Source organism: Pseudophryne corroboree, chromosome 5, assembly GCF_028390025.1.
Source record: "Pseudophryne corroboree isolate aPseCor3 chromosome 5, aPseCor3.hap2, whole genome shotgun sequence".
Lineage (NCBI taxonomy): Eukaryota > Metazoa > Chordata > Amphibia > Anura > Myobatrachidae > Pseudophryne > Pseudophryne corroboree.
The window spans coordinates 83,609,808-83,631,761 of NC_086448.1; the positions used below are offsets into that span (position 1 = coordinate 83,609,808).

Below are 21,954 nucleotides of genomic sequence, written 5' to 3' on the forward strand. Positions count from 1 at the left end.
TTAACTCACACACTCAGTATAGCATTGATTGTGGCAATCCTTACTGCACTTCCTCTGTAAATAAACTGATTTTCCTTGAAAAACTTTCTTCTGCTGCTGCTCCACTCGATCATGTCATTACACTGGGTTGTCTATGTATCACCAGATCCAATATAAGATACTTCTAGTGGCATACCTTTTCATTTAGCTCAAAATATCTCACAACTTGACCCCTCCGAACCTGCGCAATATCTGTGTCTGTCATTCACAATCATAACTTGCTGCTATTTTCAGTTTAAAGTCTTTATTCTGGCTGCACCCACTTTAAAAAAATCCCATCTGCAGGCAAGCTTACAAACTTCTGCATCTCCCACATAACCTCCATAAGCTATTCTAAGCAATGACCTGTCTTCTACACAGTTCACACAAAGCTTACATGTGTTCTCTATTTATACTGAAATAACCTACTGACCTTGCAATATCACTGCTGTGTGTGCTGTGTGACTTGTTTTTTTTATATCTAATGTTTGTTTTTCACAATGTGCAAAGGACTTGATTCAGGTTTGTAAGTAAAGCTAAAAAAGCAAATAACTTTGTATTTGGAACAAACCATGGTGCAAAGCAAGGGGAGCAAATACATGTATATTTTTTTCTGTGCAGGGTAAATACTCGCTGCTTTTGCATGTAGCCCACAAATGTTAGACTTTTAGCTTTATTTACTGCATTTCAAATTCAGTTTGAACACAGCCTACCCAAATCTAAATTTCTCTGCACATGTTACACCTGCCCCCCCCCCCCCCCCCCTCCCCCTTGCAGTGCTGCATGGTTTTGCCCAGTTGATTGCTTTTTTTATTTACTTACAAACATGAATCAGGCCCAAAATATGCATAGTAGTGCAACCTACAGGTGTAAATTTGTTTCCACTACAGGATAAGACCTGAAGACCTCCAGCTTAGAGATGGTGCAACATTCAAGTCCTTTTGCTGTGTTGAAATAGTCCCGCCAGTGGCGTGAAGTGCAGCACTGCCCAGAGTGTACTCAGGATGCTCCAGGAGGCTCTACAGGCTGCAGGGTGCATGTCTGGATTGTCCAAAGGATGCAGGGTGCCGTTACAGAAGCCTCCCACAGAGCCCTGCGCTCTGTGCATTGACCCCGCTTGCACACTCCTAATTATGGCCCTGCCATCCAGTTCCTCCCATTGGATGGTGTAAACTTCTGATCTATTTCTAAGTCTTCGGCCATCTCCAACCGTCTGCCATGCTTCTCTGCAAATTCATTTGAACTGATGAAAATCCAGACTTCCACCATGGACATTGCACATTAAGGCTAGATTTTGAGTAGGAAGAAGCAACATCCATGTGTGCGACTGTGACTGTATTCTAATGCTGGTATCAGCCCTTCCCTCGTGTACATGTGTGCGTCTGACTGCAAGGACTGGGGCGCCCACTTTGGGCTGCAACTAGAGGACGCATCATCAAACTTTCACATCACGTCTGGGCGCAGACTTTCCATCACAGTATGGCCTCCATTGTAAGCAATTAAGCAGCCAGTTAAGTGGCATGTCCAGGGGCGCCAGAACGTGTTGCGGTTGAGGGAGTTGTAGATAAAAATACACTTTGGCGCTCCCCCCACGATTAACCCCCCTCCCCCACCCCATGCGGGGAGCGCTTACCCCTGAGATCACAGCGGAGAACCTGACTTTAAAACTCCAGCACCGCAGCGTGCTGCCCCATGTCCTGTCCTAGCCGTCTCTCACAGATGCATTACTGGGAGGAGGTGTGGCCACGCTGAGCCTGCTGGGACATCCCCGCCTCCTCCTCCCTGTAATGCCTCTGAGTCTGTGAAGAGCCAGCTGGACAAGACACGGGGCAGCACGCTGCGCGCCAGAGTTTTGAAGTCAGAGTCTCCGCAGTGATCTGGGAGTAAGCACCCTCCCCAGGCCTGCGCCTCTGACATGTTTGGAGGGGTCGCATGCTGCCCCCTTGCCCCTCCCCCCCATTCCATCACCTCTGGGCATGCCCACGACACTCCCATAACACGCCCATAAGACAGTGCATCCCTAGCTACCTCCCAGTCACCGCCCAGGAACGACAATACTTTTCAGAGACCATGCGTTTCAATAACTGCTGCAATCCTGTGCTTACACGCCGCAGGACACATGCACAGTTGAATAAGATCAACCATTCGTGTGAATATCGGCCCTGAGTGTTAAGGCAATAAGTATCTCTTATTGTTAAGCAAAAGCATTACAGAAGGTGCTGGGATGTCTACACTGTTTATAGGCACTTGTACAAGAAGAGGGACAATAAGTGCAACTGGTTATTATGTTGAAAATATGATTTCTTTTTAAGTGCAATGCATGCCAGCACATCTTGGCACCCCTGAGCTAATGGAACTGCTAGCACCTATCTAAAAATAACTATCTGAGTAATAACGCTTCACAGACCTGGCCGCTTATATCTGTAACCAGAACAACTGCAAGGAGAGACTGTGATGGGTCTGAGTCATGATCTGTCTAACAGAAGTCCGGTGAGCAGAAGACAGTACTTCAGTGTAAGATGTTTATATTCCACAAATATAATTCTGTGTAGAAAGGAGGAATATTGAGGAGAAATGTTCAACCTGTTATAATGATAGCTGATAGCTCGTAGAATACTGCGGTGGACAATACAATATAATAGTAGATATTAAAATATTGCAGTGGACAATACAATATGATTGTTGCTATAAAAATATTGCAGTGGACAATACAATATGATTGTTGCTATAAAAATATTGCAGTGGACAATACAATATGATTGTTGCTATAAAAATATTGCAGTGGACAATACAATATGATTGTTGCTATAAAAATATTGCAGTGGACAATACAATATGATTGTTGCTATAAAAATATTGCAGTGGACAATACAATATGATTGTTGCTATAAAAATATTGCAGTGGACAATACAATATGATTGTTGCTATAAAAATATTGCAGTGGACAATACAATATGATTGTTGCTATAAAAATATTGCAGTGGACAATACAATATGATTGTTGCTATAAAAATATTGCAGTGGACAATACAATATGATTGTTGCTATAAAAATATTGCAGTGGATAATACAATATGATTGTTGCTATAAAAATATTGCAGTGGATAATATAATATAGCTGTAGACAGCGACGGACTGGGGCTCAAAACCGGTCCGGGTATTTGTGAGCGCGCGTGCATGTCATGGGGTCGCGCCACCACGATGTAGGGGGGCGTGCCGTGAGTCATGGGGGCACGCCACCATTACCATGGCGATGCTTGCTGGGGGCGGGGGCGTGCCGTGAGTCCGGGGGCGTGGACTCGCGGCACGCCCCCATTTCCATATTAGAATATTGCAGTGGACAATACAATATAATTGTTGCTATAAAAATATTGCAGTGGATAATACAATATAATTGTGGCTATTAGAATATTGCAGTGGCAATACAATCTAATTGTGGCAACAGTATAAGAATATTGCAGTGGACAATACAATATACTGTAATTAGATATTAGAATATTACAGTGCTTAATACAATATAACTAGTTATAGGAATTTTGCAGTGGACAATACAATATAACTGTAGATAAAACAATATTGCAGTGGACAATACAATATAACAGTAGATATTAGAATATTGCAGTGGACAATACAATATAACTGTAGATAAAAGAATATTGCAGTGGACAATACCATATAACTGTAGATATTAGAATATTGCAGTGGACAATACAATATAACTGCAGATATTAAAATATTGCAGTGAACAATACAACATAACAGTAGATATTAGAATATTGCAGTGGACAATACAATATAACAGTAGATATTAGAATACTGCAGTGGACAATACAATATAACAGTAGATATTAGAATATTGCAGTGGACAATACAATATAACTGTAGATATTAGAATATTGCAGTGGACAATACAATATAACAGTAGATATTAGAATATTGCAGTGGAGAATACAATATAACAGTAGATATTAGAATATTGCAGTGGACAATACAATATAACTGTAGATATTAGAATATTGCAGTGGACAATACCATATTATTGTAGATATTAGAATATTGCAGTGGACAATACCATATTATTGTAGATATTAGAATATTGCAATGAACAATACAATATAACTGTAGATATTAGAATATTGCAGTGGACAATACAATATAACAGTAGATATTAGAATACTGCAGTGGACAATACCATATAACTGTAGATAAAAGAATATAGAAGTGAACAATACAGTATAACTGTAGATATTAGAATATTGCAGTGGACAATACCATATTATTGTAGATATTAGAATATTGCAGTGGACTATATAATTGTGGCTATAAGAATTTTGCTGTGGACAAGACGATATAATCCATGACAATAGAATATTGCAGTAGGCAACACAATATAGTAATTTTGAGAGCATAATTAAATATAGGAAGAGAATACAATACAATATTGGAATGGACAATATCGAACCTATTCCCATAAACCTATGAGTCTTGTTCATGTTTTGTGACCTATGTAGCAATTCATATTTGTGCGACAAACCTTGAAAAAAAATGTCAGGTGGTTCCCACAAATATTAAGATTCCCCCTGTCTCCCATTTTCAATTGAAAAAGTAGCACCCATAGGTTTCTTTAGATTGCATTATCCATTGTGGCCTATAGGGTACTTACCGCATAATCCCGATATGGTGGTCTCGTTTTTCACAGACTGTCCCGCTGTCCCAACCGCTGCCGCCTCTCTTTTTCTGTTTTGATTTGGTTGGTTTATATATTTGTTTGTGTGCAGGGTAAATACTGGCTGCTTTTTTACACTGCAATTTAGGTTTCAGTTTGAACACACCCCACCCAAATCTAAATCTCTCTGCACATGTTACATCTGCACCACCTGCACTGCAGCATGGTTTTGCCCAATTGCTTACTTTGTTGGTTTGCTAACAACTCAGAATAAACCCCACAATCCATTCAGGGCCAATTTAACAGCTTTGTAGGCTCTGGGCAAAGCAATGCACTGTGGCCCCTAACCACCCATTCACAGGAACCAATGAAAAAAATCAAAACATGCTCCTCCTGCGGTACGGGGCCATCTCTACACATTCTTCCATACAGTGAATAACTGTCACCACTCTGATTTGTGGATAGCTCCAGCCATCCACCAATCAGCATGCTGAAAGTCATATACTGTCTGGCTGCAGGCTGGGAGGCAGGTAGAGAATAATGTTGTCTGGCCGCTTTGTTTGTGTGACTACCACCTGCCCCTGCTCGAAGGCCCCTAGAATTGTGTGGCCCTAGTCAGCTGCCAAGTGTGCCTCTATGTTAATAGTGACAGCCCTGAATCCAGTCTCATATAAGCTAGGTATAACAAGGGAAGGGAGCGCAGCCTAGTAGAAGAAGTTTATGTTTCTATTTCCTTGACACTGTGAATCCTATTATAAATTTAAATCATGTAAATTTGGCTAGTTTACTACAGTAAAGGAGAAAGGTTTAAACTTTAAATGTTTGCTGTAGTTAACTGCAAATTACCTAAACCATTCCCATGCTTAAATTCCAAAATCTGCAGCTTTGAAGCAAGCTTTCCTGAGGCTAAGAAGACTTATTATTAATGTTATGCAGAGTTCTTACTGCTGTCTATAAAACCAGAGAACTTTCCTTAGTTGTGTTGGAAAGTTTATTTTTGTCCAAATGAAGCGGCATTGCAGTTATGATATTTCTTGCTTCAGTTACCTCCTAGGCCAGGGGGGTAGCCAGAACTTTGTGGGCCCCATAGCAACATTTTGAAGGGGCCCCCGTCCCAATGCTTCTAGAGAGACACTTTTCTGCAGCAGTTGTTAATTTTATGCCCTATAATAGGGGTTCACTACGATCTGCCGGCGGCCGGCCTCCCGTCGACCAGCATACCGGCGCCGGGAGGCCGGCCAACGGCTTACCGACAGTGTGGCGAGAGCAAATGAGCCCCTTGCGGGCTCGCTGCGCTCACCACGCTACGGGCACGGTGGCGCGTTACGCGCGCCACACTATTTTATTCTCCCTCCAGGGGGGTCGTCGACCCCCACGAGGGAGAATAAGTGTCGGTATGCCAGCTGTCGGGCTCCCGGCGCCGGTATGCTGGTCGCCGGGAGCCCGACCGCTGGCATACTGAAGATCACCCCTATAATAGTGCCCTAGTTCATTTTATGAACCCTAGTAGAGCCTTATTTAATGTTATGCCCCACAGTAGTGCCCTAGTTTCTTTTATGAATTGTAGTACTGCTTAAGTTTACCCTATGCCACATTTCAGAGCTGCCAGTACACATTATGCCTCACAGTACCCCCAATTCACATTATGATATATAGTGCTCCCCATTCATATTGTGCCTTATTAGCGCCCCGGGTCCATACTTTATAATATTATAATGCCCTCCAGTTCATTTTATACCACACTACAATAAGCAAGTCCAGGGGCATACCTAGATATATTGCAGGCTCCAAGGAAAAAGTTTGAAAGGACCCCTACGTACCACCCAATGGTGAAAAATGTATATAATGCATGTAACTTTGATAGATCCGGGCCCCATAGCAGCTGCACTGCCTGCACCTATGGTAGCTACGCCCTTGTATATAACACATGCTACTTTGACAGCGAAGGTGGGCCCCTCTCAGATCCGGGCCCCATAGCAGCTACACTGCCTGCAGCTATGGTAGCTACGCCCTTGTCTTGGGCATATTTCTATTTGTCACATATACTAAATGATGGACATTGACCATTAAGTATAATTTTCTGTTATTCTCCTACTGGCAGTAAGGTTATGTTTGTTCCATTATAAAACTATGGCCTGATTCAAAAGTGCGATGGCATATGCAGCTACATATGAAATTGCTATTGAGATGGCACTTGTGATCCCTGGGTATTGGAGATTGGGAAGTGGCCTAAAGTCATTGCAAAAAGAGTTGTTGTCATGGGAGTGCTATAGACATGTTTCAGCAGCTCTTTCACTGCTCCACAGCCAGAGTAGCCATTGTCAAAGAAAGTTACAGTACATGGGAGACTCTGCGCCAGCCAGGGGCTGCTTCAGAAGTCAATGTTTATCCTACGGTGCACCGGTGGTGGAGTAACTGGATCCACCAGTGCACTTGGGGGGTAATTCAGACCTGATCGCTAGGCTGCGTTTTCGCACAGCGGGCGATCAGGTCTAAACTGCGCATGCACCGCAATGCGCAGGTGCGTTGCATGGGTACAAAGCGGATCGCCGCTCAGCGATGGGTTTGTGCGTAGAATCCATTCGCACGAGCGAACGTAAGGAGATTGACAGGAAGAGGGCATTTGTGGGTGGCAACTGACTGTTTTCAGGGAGTGGTTGGAAAAACGCAGGCGTGTCCAAGCGTTTGCAGGGCGGGTTCCTGATGTCAATTCCGGTCCCGAACAGGCTGATGTGATCGCAGCGGTTGAGTAAGTCCTGGGCTGCGCAGAGACAGCACAAAATCTGTTTGTCCAGCTCTGCTACACATGCGTTTGCACACTTGCACAGCTAAAATACCCTTCCCCTGAAGGCGGCGACTACCTGATCGCAGCAGTGCAAAAATCACTTGCTAGCAATCAGGTCTGAATTACCCCCATGAGCAATGCTTAGATAAGAAAAGTGGGCGTCACAAGGTTTGCACAGTCCATCGCACAGTAGATAACAAGGGAATGCCCCCCCCCCCCCCCCCCGCACTTGAGAATAGTGACTTATAGCAGACATGCATGATCTGCTTGCACTTGTGAATCAGGCACTATAAGTGGAATTAGATTTATTAAGCAAACATGAGGGATTATTTATAAACATGGATAAAAGGGTACAGCACTGATTACATTCTCTCTTGCTTCCCTTTTTGCTGCGAAATCACTAGTAATGCCTGTGAGCATTTTATTGGTTTTTACCTTTGTCCTTCCTTCATACCTTAAGTCATGGATTCTATAAATATGATATTTCTCTTTTGGAACATTTCAGATATATAATAATTCCAAGAATATGAATTTATGCACAGATACATATGACGCATGAATATGCTCTCCTGAATCCTTGGGAAAATATTAAATAATGATCTTTTTTCCTCTATTTTTCTTATACAGCTAATTCCTATGTTTGACATGCAGTAATTTATGTAACTTGGTCACCGGACTACAAATATATGCAGAGATCTCCTCAAACAAGAATTATGAAAACTTAAAGTAATGGATGTGCTTTAACTACAGGAGATAACACAAAGACCAGGAAGGGGATTGGTCTCTAGGTCAACAGTAAGTAGGTCGACAATGTTTGGGTCGACCACTATTGGTCGACAGTAAGTAGGTCGACAGGGTTTCTAGGTGACAGCGTCTTTAGGTCGACATGTTCTACGTTGATAGGTGAAAAGGTTGACATTAGTTTTTTACATTTTTTTTCTTCCTTTGAACTTTTTAATAATTAACGATCCACGCGGACTACGATTGGGAACAATAACCTGTGCCAAGCGCAGCGGTAGTGGAGCGAGGCACCTTGCCCGAAGCATGACGAGCGAAGCGAGGGGACACGGTGCACTAATTGGAGTTCCCAGTCACTGTACGGAGAAAACGACGCCCAAAAAACATCAAAAACCCATGTCGACCCTTTGACATGTCGACCTAGACCCTGTCGACCTAAAGACCCTGTCGACCTAGCATCCCTGTCGACCTACTTACTGTCGACCAATAGTGGTTGACACAAACATTGCCGACCTACTTACTGTCGACCTTACATACCACACCCCCAGGAAGAGTCCCTTAACCATTGTCCCCTGAAGGCACAGCATTCTAGAAGTCATAGATAACATGTGTATTTTATTAAAAACAAATACAGGAAATTAGAATTTTCCTAATTCTGGGCTATGCCATAATTATTACATATCTTTCCCTTTAAAGCTGCCCACCACCTCCTTTTGTCACATTTGTCTCTTACTCGTCCCTTAACCATTATGCCCATGCACTTCCCTGGTCACATATGCTTCCCACCTTTCTTCTCATGTCACATTTGTAGTGCCTCTGTCTCCTGGCTCCTAATAGTAATGAGGCACAAGATAATCCCCCCCCCCCCCTCCTATGGGGTCTGCTGCCCATACCTGTTCATAAATTACACCACTGGTGTTTTTCTTGATTATTTTACTAGCAATTAGAGGTGAATCTCACCCCAACTCCCGGCGCAAATTAGCTAGTAATATTTAATTAGACATCAGCTGCACACACTTAAAGCGCACCATCTTTTTTCTTTTGATTATTTTACTCACAACACAGAATCAATCAGGTTTTCTAGAGCTGCATATTTTGTTTCATTCCAAGTTGTGCATGATAAATTCATTCTTTCCACAATTGTACTTAAGAATGTGACCACTTGGGGCAGTATTACACTAAGCCTCTGAAACTACATTGCTATACTGTACATGACGTTTCTCTTTTTGGTTATGGGGGTTGTGTTACATGAAAATAGTATTTCCATACATATCCCAAATTTATAATTCTATGTTTGAACAAAAGGATTAATTCTTATTTCACAGTTACGTACAAAACACAGTAGGGTACAGTATATGTTAATGCAGATAATAGGTTTCCTGCTGTATGTAACAAAAACTTGCGATTGCACGTTGCTAAAGGTGAAGCAGTCTGAACAATTCACGACGCTTGGGACCGTTAGCTGTAAAGCACAGCAGGTTTGAAACTTTGAATAAGCTGCACCTAGTCTAAGTTCTACGTTCAATTAAAATGGATATAAATAATGGGCTGACATTCAAACTTCACAATCTCCAGGTAATTAATCTTTAGCCAGTTTCCCAATCCAACAATATAAAACCAAAATCATTTATGGTGCCCTAACTAAAAATAGTCACAGTATAAGTCCACACTGTCTGGTTTAACAGTCAAATATGCTCAAGAGTGGTTAGTAACCCCCCACAGTGCCCCTGTATATACTGTATAAACAATAAGCATACATGTTATATACCTTCTGAAAAATAAAAATATATATGTCTGGTCACATCTGATGGTTGGAGTGCAATTACATATTACAAAACTGAAAGCAGCAGTCCATGAGAAATGAGGTGGACATTTTTAGACACAAATGACTATGGCTGGCTATAAGAAGAATATTTCAATAAACTTTTTCTTTGTTTCTTTAGGTTGCTGTATTTTAAAGTCAAAACAGTTTAATGTAACTACCATGGCAACCAGTCACATGGTACATGATATAGAGAGCAGAGAGGCTTCAAAACGCCCCTCCCAGATCAGTTTGCTTGTGCACTCCCTCTTCTTTTCATCCTTCTCTCTTCACGTGAACACAGAGGCCTCTGGCCTTGCATACAACAATGAGAAGTTAACAATGCATTCCAGCTGAGTTTCTATGTCACAGGACGCCATGTGTGGTACTGACAGTTTGCTTACTGGGTCTGCTTGTGGTTAGTCTCCATACTGCTTCCTTGAGCTCCACGCTGAGTTGGTTGGTGGCACCATTTCCCTCTCCATATAGGAGCTGCTCTCCTCTTGCTTTAGCCTAGAACTGAAGTCACTGGTGTATTTAAAATGGCTGCAGTGTGTGTGTGGTGCACATGGGCCCCCAGGGTCCAGGGGGGGGCCCACACCGCATACCCTGCACCCATTATTTTTCATACTTACCCTTTGCAGTCCCACAGTGCTGCAGCTGCGCTGCCGAAATCACTGGGAAAATGGCATGGCACAACAGAAAAATCACTGGGAAAATGGCTGCTACGCCATTTTCCCGGAGATCTGCATTTGCGCTGTAGACTCTGGGACAGATCTAGGGTCCCCTAAGGACCCCAGGGCCCAGAGCTAAGCGCTGCATCTAGAGAAGAGGGGGCCCCGACGGAGCCTGCACAAGGGCCTCCTCCTCTCTAGAAACTAGAGATGTGCAGCGGGCACTTTTCGTGTTTTGGTTGTGGTTCTGGTTCCATGCTCGTGTTTTGGATCTGGATTGGTTTTGCCAAAACCACCCTTTCGTGTTTTGGTTTGGTTTTAAATCTGGATGATTTTTGAAAAAAACATAAAAACATAAACGGTATTATTAACATCAATAACATTCATTTCCACTCATTTCCAGTCTATTCTGAACACCTCACACCTCACAATATTGTTTTTAGGCCAAAAGGTTGCACCGAGATGGCTGGATGACTAAGCTAAGCGACACAAGTGTGCGGCACAAACACCTGTCCCATCTAGGAGTGGCACTGCAATGGCAGACAGGATGGCACTTAAAAAAACTAGGCCCCAAACAGCACATCATGCAAAGAAGAAAAAGAGGTGCAATGAGGTAGCTGTATGACTAAGCTAAGCGACACAAGTGTGCGGCACAAACACCTGGCCCATCTAGGAGTGGCACTGCAGTTGCAGACAGGATAGCACTTAAAAAAACTATGTCCCAAACAGCACATCATGCAAAGAAGAAAAAGAGGTGCAATGAGGTAGCTGGATGACTAAGCTAAGCGACACAAGTGTGCGGCACAAACAACATGGGACGTGCTGGAATTTGCTCAGATGTAATATACGCACAATATTGGTGGTACGGGAGAGCTTACCTCTAAACCACACACACACACACACACACACACACACACACACACACACACACACACACACACACACACACACACACATGGCAAAGCCTATAAAATTAATTTGGGAAAAAATGAATAACCCTTTTATTTGGAGCTATTATAATAATATGCAGCACATGCGAGCGTACTCCTACACCACACAGGGCAAACCCTGTAAAAATTATTTGGATAATAATATAAGTAATATATATAAGCCTTTTATTTGGAGTAAGGACACCACCACTGGACTGGACTTATACGGCAGTACCCCTGGACTTATACGGCATTACCCCTGAAGTTGTACTGCAGTGTCAGACAGGATGGCACTTTAAAAAACTAGTCCCCAAACAGCACATGATGCAAAGAAGAAAAAGAGGTGCAAGATGGAATTGTCCTTGGGCCCTCCCACCTACCCTTATGTTGTATAAACAGGACATGCACACTTTAACAAACCCATCATTTCAGCGACAGGGTCTGCCCCATGACTGTGGCTGAAATTACTGGTTTGTTTGGGCCCCCACCAAAAAAGAAGCAATCAATCTCTTCTTGCACAAACTGCCTCTACAGAGGCAAGATGTCGACCTCATCCTCATCCTCCGATTCCTCACCCCTTTCACTGTGTACATCCTCCGTCCCCACTGGAATCCACCATCACAGGTCCCTGTGTAATTTCTGGTGGCAATTGCTGGTAAAGGTCTTCCCGGAGGAATTTATAATTCATTTTGATGAACATCATCTTCTCCACATTTTTTGGAAGTAACCTCCTATGCCGATCGCTGACAAGGTTACCGGCTGCTCTAAACACTCTTTCAGAATACACACTGGAGGGGGGGGGGGGGGGACTTAGGTAAAATAAAGCCAGATTGTGCAAGGGCATCCAAATTGCCTCTTTTTCCTGCCAGTATACATACATACATGTCCGTCTGACATGCCTACTTGGATGCTGTCACTCATATAATCCTCCACAATTCTTTCAATGTTGACAGCATCATATGCAGTGACAGTAGACATGTCAGTAATCGTTGGCAGGTCCTTCAGTCCACACCAGATGTCAGCACTTGCTCCTGACTGCCCTGCGTCACCGCCAGCGGGTAGGCTAGGAAATCTTAACATTTTCCTCGCAGCCCCAGTTGCGGAAGAAAATGAAGGAGGAGCTGTTGACGGGCCACATTCCGCTTGAGTTGACAATTTTCTCACCAGCAGGTCTTTGAACCTCTGCAGACTTGTGTCTGCCGGAAAGAGAGATACAACGTAGGCTTTAAACCTAGGATCGAGCACGGTGGCCAAAATGTAGTGCTCTGATTTCAAAAGATTGACCACCCTTGAATCCTGGCAAAGTGAATGAAGGGCTCCATCCACAAGTCCCACATACTTTGCGGAATTGCTCCATCTTAGCTCCTCCTTCAATTTCTCCAGCTGCTTCTGCAAAAGCCTGATGAGGGGAATGACCTGACTCAAGCTGGCAGTGTCTGAACTGACTTCACGCATGGCAAGTTCGAAGGGTTGGAGTACCTTGCACAAGACGGAAATCATTCTCCACTGCGCTTGAGTCAGGTGCATTCCCCCTCCATTGCTTGAATGGCCTTTTGCTGCTCCTCCATCCTCTGAAGCATATAGAGTGTTGAATTCCACCTCGTTACCACCTCTTGCTTCAGGTGATGGCAGGGCAGGTTCAGGAGTGTTTGATCGTGCTCCAGTTTCAGGCAAGCAGTGGCTGAATGTCGAAAGTGGCCCGCAATTTTTCGGGCCACCAACAGCATCTCCTGCACGCCCCTGTAATTTAAAAAAAATTCTGCACCACCAAATTAATTGTATGTGCAAAACATGGGACGTGCTGGAATTTGCCCAGATGTAATGCACGCACAATATTGGTGGCATTGTCCGATATCACAAATCCCCAGGAGAGTCTAACTGGGGTAAGCCATTGTGCGAAGATGTCCCTCAGTTTCTGTAAGAGGTCAGTGGTGTGCCTCTTACGGAAAGTGGTGATAGCATAGCCTGCCTAGGAATGAACCACAAAAAAAGAAAAAATGAAGCGCCTGTGTCTGTATTTAACCAATTAATAAAAATTAAGTATCTACCAGAACTCACGTTCGCTTCACTCAAGGGGCTGTATACACCCCTATATATTGCAATAATTAAACCAAAAGAAAAGAGGAGCGCTCATGTGTTCATGATAAACACCCAATAAATCTATTCAGAGCCGGTAAATAAATAAAAGTAATTTATTCATTAAAATTATACCAATTATATTTATCAAATAACAGTTTAAAATTAAACCCAATAATAAATAATATCGTGCTGGCCAGCAGTTTCAAATTATAACAAAAACTGTTAAAACTTCCCTCAGTAGGGAATCAGTGCACTGAGAAGAAAGTATCAATAAATAGTAACTCTATATCATTCAGTGATAATAACTGTTCCCTGCATAAGGGATCAATGCACTAGGAAAATTGTCCTGTTGGACCATCAGCATGTATTAACTTTGTATCAGTCAAATAGTAACTGAAGCACGCTGAATGGAAAAGGTGTAGCGGCAGATATCAGTTTGTACAAAGTGTCCGATTACCTCCCTGATGGAACTCACGGTGTGGTCCTACCCCCGATAACCAAGCGTCCTCGGTTATTAGGTTGTCCACGGGGGGTGCCTCTCGTGTCACCGGCTGTAAATTGCTTCACAAAAGGGGGAATATGATGTCACGGACTTGCAGTGCTGACGCCTGTTTAGGCGGATGTGCTGATAATAGCGGCGGGATGGACAGATGGCAGAGTCCCGTAACGACTCCCGCTCTGCTTCGCTATACACCTGTAGATTGATAGGGATCACTGCTGCAGCTTCACAAAGTGGGCGGAGACTGACGCGTTTCGTCACGAAATCACGTGACTTTTTCAAGGAATGAGTTGGCGTTTGCGAGATGCTGCTACTGGTGCCGCTGCTGTTGTTGCTGCGGGAGGCAATACATCTACCCAGTGGGCTGTCACAGTCATATAGTCCTTAGTCTGCCCTGTTCCACTTGTCCACATGTCCATGGTTAAGTGGACAGTGGGTACAACTGCATTTTTTAGGACACTGAGGACACTTTTTCTGACGTCTCTGTACATTCTCGGTATCGCCTGCCTAGTGAAGTGGAACCTAGATGAGATTTGGTACCGGGGGACACTACCTCCATCAATTCTCTAAGTCCCACTGAACTAATGGCGGATACCGGAAGCACGTCTTATAACAACATACAGTAGCTGTCAAGGCCCCAGTTATCTGCTTTGCAACAGGATGACTGCTGTCATATTTCATCTTCCCCACAAAGGACTGTTGGACAGTCAGTTGCTTACTGGAAGTAGTACAAGTGGTCTTCCGACTTCAACTCGATGACGATCGACTCCCAGCAGCAACAACAGCAGCGGCAGCAACAGTAGGCGTACCACTCAAGGATCCTCCGGAGGAGAGGACTCCTCAGTCTTGCCAGTGACATGGCCTGCAGGAATACTGACGTTCCTGACTGAGGAGGAAGTTGACATTGACGGAGTTGGTGGTGTGGCTTGCAGGAGCTTGGGTACAAGAGGAAGAAGGGATTTAGATGTCAGTGAACTGCTTACGCTCTTATCCAAAGTTTCACAACTTGACACTGACTTCTGATGAATGCGCTGCAGGTGACGTATAAGGGAGGATGTTCCTAGGTGGTTAACGTCCTTACCCCTACTTATTACAGATTGACAGAGGCAACACACGGCTTGACACCTGTTGTCCGGATTTGTGGAGAAATAATTCCACCCTGCAGAGGTGGCTTTTTTGGTATTTTGCCCAGGCATCACAATAGGCTTATTCATCCCACAGACAACAGGTGTCTCCCCCGGTGCCTTATTTAAACAAACCACATCACCATCAGAATCCTCATCGTCAACTTCCTCCTTAGCGCAAGCAACACCCATATCCTCATCCTGGTGTACTTCAACATTGACATCTTCAATTTGAATATCAGAAACAGGATTGTGGGTGCTACTTCCAGCACTTCCATAGGGCGTGCAAATGGTGGAAGGAGCCACCTCTTCCCATCCAGTGTTGGGAAGGTCAGGCATCGCAACCGCCGACACACTTGGATTCTCCTTGAGGATTTGTGATTCCATCTTAGAACGCACAGTTCTTTGCTGTGCTTTTGCCATCTTAACTCTTAACATTTTTCTAGCTGGAGGATGAGGGCTTCCATTGTCATGTGAAGCCGAACCACTAGTCATGAACATAGGTCAGGGTCTTAGCCGTTCCTTGCCACTCCATGTCGTAAATGGCATATTGGCAAGTTTACGTTTCTCCTCAGACCATTTCAATTTATTTTTTGGGGTCTTTTTACTGAACTTTGGCTTTTTGGGTTTTACATTTCCTCTACTATCACATTGGGCATCGGCCTTGGCAGACGACGTTGATGGCATTTCATCGTCTATGTCATGACTAGTGGCAGCAGCTTTAGCACTAAGAGGAAGTGGTTCTTGATCTTTCCCTATGTTATCCTCCAACTTTTTGTTCTCTGCTATTTTTCTGGAGTTATATAACAATGGGGGTCATTCCGAGTTTATTGCTAGCTGCCGTTGTTCGCAGCGCAGCGATCAGTGAAAAAACGGCTAATCTGCGCATGCGTATGCACCGCAATGCGCATGCACCGCAATGCGCACGCGCGATGTACGGGTACAAAGAGAATTGTGGTTTTGCACAGGTTCTAGCGACGTTTTCAGTTGCACTGGCGGCCGCAAGAAGATTGACAGGAAGGGGGCGTTTTTGGGTGTCAACTGACCGTTTTCTGGGAGTGTTTGGAAAAACGCAGACGTGCCAGGGAAAACGCAGGTGTGGCTGGGTGAACGCTGGGCGGGTATGTGACGTCAAAAGCCGTCCCTCCGTTGTTAGAATCAAGGGGGTCATTCCGAGTTGTACGTTTGTTGCCATTAAGGCAAAAATGCGCATGCGCATGGTACGCAGTGTGCATGTGCTAAGTATTTTAGCACAAAACTTAGTAGATTTACTCACATCCGAACGAAGAATTTTCATCGTTGAAGTGATCGGAGTGTGATTGACAGGAAGTGGGTGTTTCTGGGCGGAAACTGACCGTTTTCTGGGAGTGTGCGGAAAAATGCAGGCGTGCCAGAATAAAATGCGGGAGTGTCTGGAGAAACGGGGGAGTGGCTGGCCGAACGCAGGGCGTGTTTGTAACATCAAACCAGGAACGAAACGGGCTGAGCTGATCGTAGTGTAGGAGTAAGTCTCCAGCTGCTCAGAAACTGCTAAGAATTTTCTATTCGCAATTCTGCTAATCTTTCATTCGCAATTCTGCTGAGCTAAGATACACTCCCAGAGGGCGGCGGCTTAGCGTGTGCAATGCTGCTAAAATCTGTTAGCGAGCGAACAACTCGGAATGACCTCCCAAGGCACACGAAGAGGAAGCACTTCTGCAAAGCGAAAATACACTCCCCAGTGGGCGACGGCAATGCGTTTGCACGGCTGCTAAAAACAGCTAGCGAGCGATCAACTCGGAATGACCCCCAATATGCGGTACAGGAGAGCGTACTTCTACACCACACAGGGCAAGCCCTGTGAAAATTATTTGGATTAAATATTAATATACCCTTATTTGGAGTAAATAATATACAACACTGGACAGCACCACTGACTTTATATGGCAGCACCACTGGACTGGACTCATACGGCAGTACCACTGGAATTATACGGCAGTATCACTGGAATTATACATCAGTATCACTGGATTTATATAGCAGTACCACTGGATTTATATGGCAGTACCACTGGACTTATACGGCAGTACCACTGGACTGGATTTATACCACAGTATCACTGGATTTATACACCAGTACCACTGGAATTATACGGCAGTCTCACTGGAATTATACGGCAGTATCACTGGAATTATATGGCAGTACCACTGGACTTATACGGCAGTACCACTGGACTGGATTTATACGGCAGTATCACTGGATTTACAGTATACGCCAGTACCACTGGAATTATACGACAGTATTACTGGAATTATACGGCAGTATCACTGGAATTGTGTGGCAGTACCACTAGATTTTTACGGCAGTATCACTGGCCTGGATTTAAACGGCAGTATCACTGGATTTATATGCCAGTACCACTGGAATTATACGGCAGTATCACTGGAAATGTACGGCAGTACCACTGAACATATACAGCAGTATCACTGGACTGGATTTATATGCCAGTACCACCGGATTTATACGGCAGTACCACTGGACATACCCGGCAGTATCACTGGATTTATACGGTAGTACCACTGGACATATACAGCAGTATCACTGGACTGGATTTATATGCCAGTACAACTGGATTTATACGGCAGTATCACTGGACATATAAGGCAGTATCACTGTACTGGGTTTATACGCCGGTACCACTGGACATATACGGCAGTACCACTGGACATATACGGCAGTACCACTGGACATATACAGCAGTATCACTGGAATTATATGGCAGTACCACTGGACATATACGGCAGTACCACTGGAATTATATGGCAGTATCACTGGAATTATACGGCAGCACCACTGGACATATATGGCAGTATCACTGGACTGGATTTATATGACAGTACCACTGGATTTATACGGCAGTACCACTGGACATATACAGCAGTATCACTGTATTTATACAGCAGTACCACTGGACATATACGGCAGTATCACTGGACTGGATTTATAAGCCAGTTCCACTGGATTTATACGGTATGACCACTGGACATATATACGGTAGTTTCACTGGAATTATATGGCAGTACCACTGGACATATACGGCAGTATCACTGGACTGGATTTATACGGCAGTACCGCTGGAATTATACGCCATTACCACTGGAATTATACGGCAGTATCACTGGATTTATACGGAAGTACCACTGGACATATACAGAAGCACAGGGACACCACCACTGGACTGATGCAGGATAACACAGCACCACTGCAATGGACTGGACTTACACAGCATCACTGGACATATGGCAGCAGAGGACACCACCACTGTGACTGGACTGATGCAGCACAAGACACTACCACTGTACTGATGCAGCACACCACATAGCACCACTGGACTGGATTTATACTGCAGCACTGGACATATGGGTGCAGAGGACACCACCACTGTGGCTGGACTGATGCAGCACAAGACACCACCACTCGACTGATACAGCATAACACAGCACCACTGGACTGGATTTATACAGCAGCACTGGACATATGGCAGCAGAGGACACCACCACTGTGACTGGACTGATGCAGCACAAGACACTACCACTGAACTGATGCAGGACAGAGAGGACGGAAACACGTCCTCTCTCTTCACTCTCCAATGCCGGAGTGAAAATGGCGACGACGCGCGGCTCCTTATATGGAATCCAAACCCTGCGAGAATCCGACAGCGGGAAGTTTTGCCTCATTCTGGTTTCCGAGTCCGGCGGGAAAACCCGAGCCTGACTCGGATCCGGGCTCGGGTAGTGAAGTTCAGGGACTGAACCCGCTCATCTCTACTAGAAACGCCTCTGTTCGGGCCTCCTCCTCTTTAGCAGGCAGGGCAATAGACTTTGAGCACTAGGGTCGCTAGTAGACCCTAGAGCTGTGCCCAAATCTAGTGCGCATACATACTGTAGGTCTCTGGGAAAATGTCATAGCGGCCATTTTCCGAGTGACTTTCCTACTGCGCATGTGCAAAATGCTGGGAAAATGAGCACTGCACCATTTTCTCAGAAAATTGTGCAGCACTGCTGCTGCCAACGTGGGACTACGGAGGGGTAAGTGAAGAAATGGGTGCAGGGAGTGGGGGCCCCCTGGACCCAGGGGCCTATGTACCCTTTATAGATATGTCACTGCTTGGAGGGGCACTATCATATTTTCCTTGAGTAACAGTGCGTTGATGTAAAATTGATAAAAAATAGCCCCATATGTCTTACATGCATTCAATGAATTCTAATTGCGGTACCCTTATCAGTCATTGCAAAATGAGGTGAGATTCCTCTTATGAATAGGTAAATAGCTGGTTCTTATAATCACATTAGTACAGCGACTCTTAATGGTAATTAGGCTATGCTGCCAGTCCTTGCTTTGTTCAATAAGTCATGATGAATATGTTCACCTTACTATATCCTACTTTATAGGCTTTTCACTACTTTAACTTTTTAAAGAAATTAATATTTACATTCCTAATCAGTTATACAGTCTTAAACTAAAGACAAATGTGCATAATTAATCGGAACACTATGCTGCTTAGGGCTCCATTTAAAAAAGAGTCATAACCCCTTTAGCATATGGGCGCATCTATAATAGGCACAGGGTGTGCAGTGCACACGGACCGACCCCTAAGTCCAGGTGGCCCACACTGCACACCATGTACCATACATTATACTTGGCACCCTGCTCTGTCTCTGCCCCCTACACCTGTGACATCATTACGCCAAGCCTAGGGGGCAGGGCCGCTGACCCCACCACTGGCTCTGGTAAGTAGAGTGTCCTAAAAAAGCTGCGGGCGTCTCTGTAGTAGCTGGTTACGAGCTCATCCAATCTTTCTCCACCACGTTCCAGGCAACATCTGCATGCAGAACACACGAAACGTCTGCAGATCACAGTGGGCGAGATGTACTAACGAAAAAATGCGGTAAAACCCCCCCAAAACTGAGGTTTTACCGCATTTTCAAATGTACTAAGACCCTACCGCCAGTTTTTCTCTGGATGGCGATACTCTCTAGAAACCTATGGGCTTCTTATCGCCGACCGCTGCAACCCGCCGCAGATGCCGACCCCTCTCCCCCCAGGCATACCTTCTTCCAGGCAGCCCTGGTACCAGAAGGTAGTCTGCTCCTCCCCCTAGCAACGCAGCCGGAGGTCCTTCCGGCTGCAGGAGGGAGGAGGAGGCGCCGGGGACAGCCTGCTGGAGACCCTCCGCAGACCACCTCACAGGTATCGCGGGGGGCCTCCGTTACCGCATTGCGATATTGATTGCATACATTAGTACATATGCGATCAACATCGCTGCGATAAGCGGCGAGCGGCGGCAATGTGTCTTAATACATCCTGCTCTGTATCTCCACTTTTATCAACTTTAATAAAGGGGACAATTAGTTTCTGATTCAGCAAAGTCGACCGACAATTATTTTCTTTCTTAAGTGTTCATGAAACTGCAGATGAGCTACTTTCACTTTTACTGACCTCAAAGCATCGAGCATCTCCAAATTTGGAAGTGGGCTTAAGTTTTCTCTTTCACGTTAATAATCTCTTCCATGTGTTTCTTATATAAAGTAACATTATTTTATAAAGAAAATGGATTCAGACTATTTTTCTTGTCTATCCTCAATCCCTGGACAGTAAAACAAGCTTAATATGAGAAGAGACCTTAAGAAAACACTCACGAGTCTCTCTCCGTATTTTTATTCTCCATGAAATCATAGTGGAGAATGTGGGGGATATTTTCACAACAAAAGACCTTAGTATTATCTTCCATATTATTTTTTAATGGAAATAGTCTTCCATTGTAGCAAACAGAGGAGAAATTAGAAGAGGTGTGAGCAGGGCTGCCATCAGAAATTGTGAGGCCCAGGCAGAGCCGGCGCTTCCACTAGGCAGCTTTAGGCAGGGTCGGACTGGCCCACAGGGGAACAGGGGAAACCACCGGTGGGCCCCACTGCCTGTGGGCCCTTCTCCTCCTCTAGGGATCAGGTTTCAGACTCTTTCCTACTGTATTGAATTATGCATTATGCTTATGTTCAGAGGCGGATTGGCCATAGGGCTTACAGGGAAGATTCCCGGTGGGCCGACGCACCCGTGGGGCCTGTTTTGTTTGAGGACATGTTGTCCTATTTATAGACATAATGAATAAGATGCAAAATAATTTGCATATATGAAAATGACTTTGCCACTTAGCCTGTGATTGCAGATGATCTAGTGTATGCTCTGTCTGCCTGCTTGGCTGACATATAGGATTGAGTGAATAGTGATTGGGATACGGTTGGTGTAATAAGCAAGAAAATATATCTTCCTAAAGAATGATATAGTTTCCCAAATTCTGAAGGTGTATCATATAATGTGCTCATAATATTTAATTTTATTTCTTTTTAACTTCCCCCTTGATGTTGGACATGCCCACTATCTGGAAAGTCTTGGGGGGGAAGGGGGGAGGGTGCTGCTGCCATGGCCCATGGCTAGACCTTACACCTCTGGTGCTGCCCATGTGGGGCCACTAATACAAATTTTTCCAGGGCCGCTTTTTGTTCCCAATCTGCCCCTGCTTATGTTACATTATATTTCACAAGAATATGGTTTATTATATATTTACCAAGGGCAACAGAACTCTGTAATGGTTAGCCAAACGTCT

General features: G+C 44.5%; 1 long non-coding RNA gene across 1 annotated transcript in view; it reads left to right on the forward strand.

Annotated features, from left to right (window-relative positions):
- The first annotated feature begins 1,848 nt into the window (after positions 1-1,848).
- LOC134928801 (uncharacterized) overlaps positions 1,849-21,954 on the forward strand; it is a 495,132-nt gene continuing 475,026 nt past the window's right edge. The window contains exon 1 of the long non-coding RNA XR_010178021.1: positions 1,849-2,532. This is a non-coding gene — a long non-coding RNA (uncharacterized LOC134928801). The remainder of the gene's footprint in view (positions 2,533-21,954) is intronic.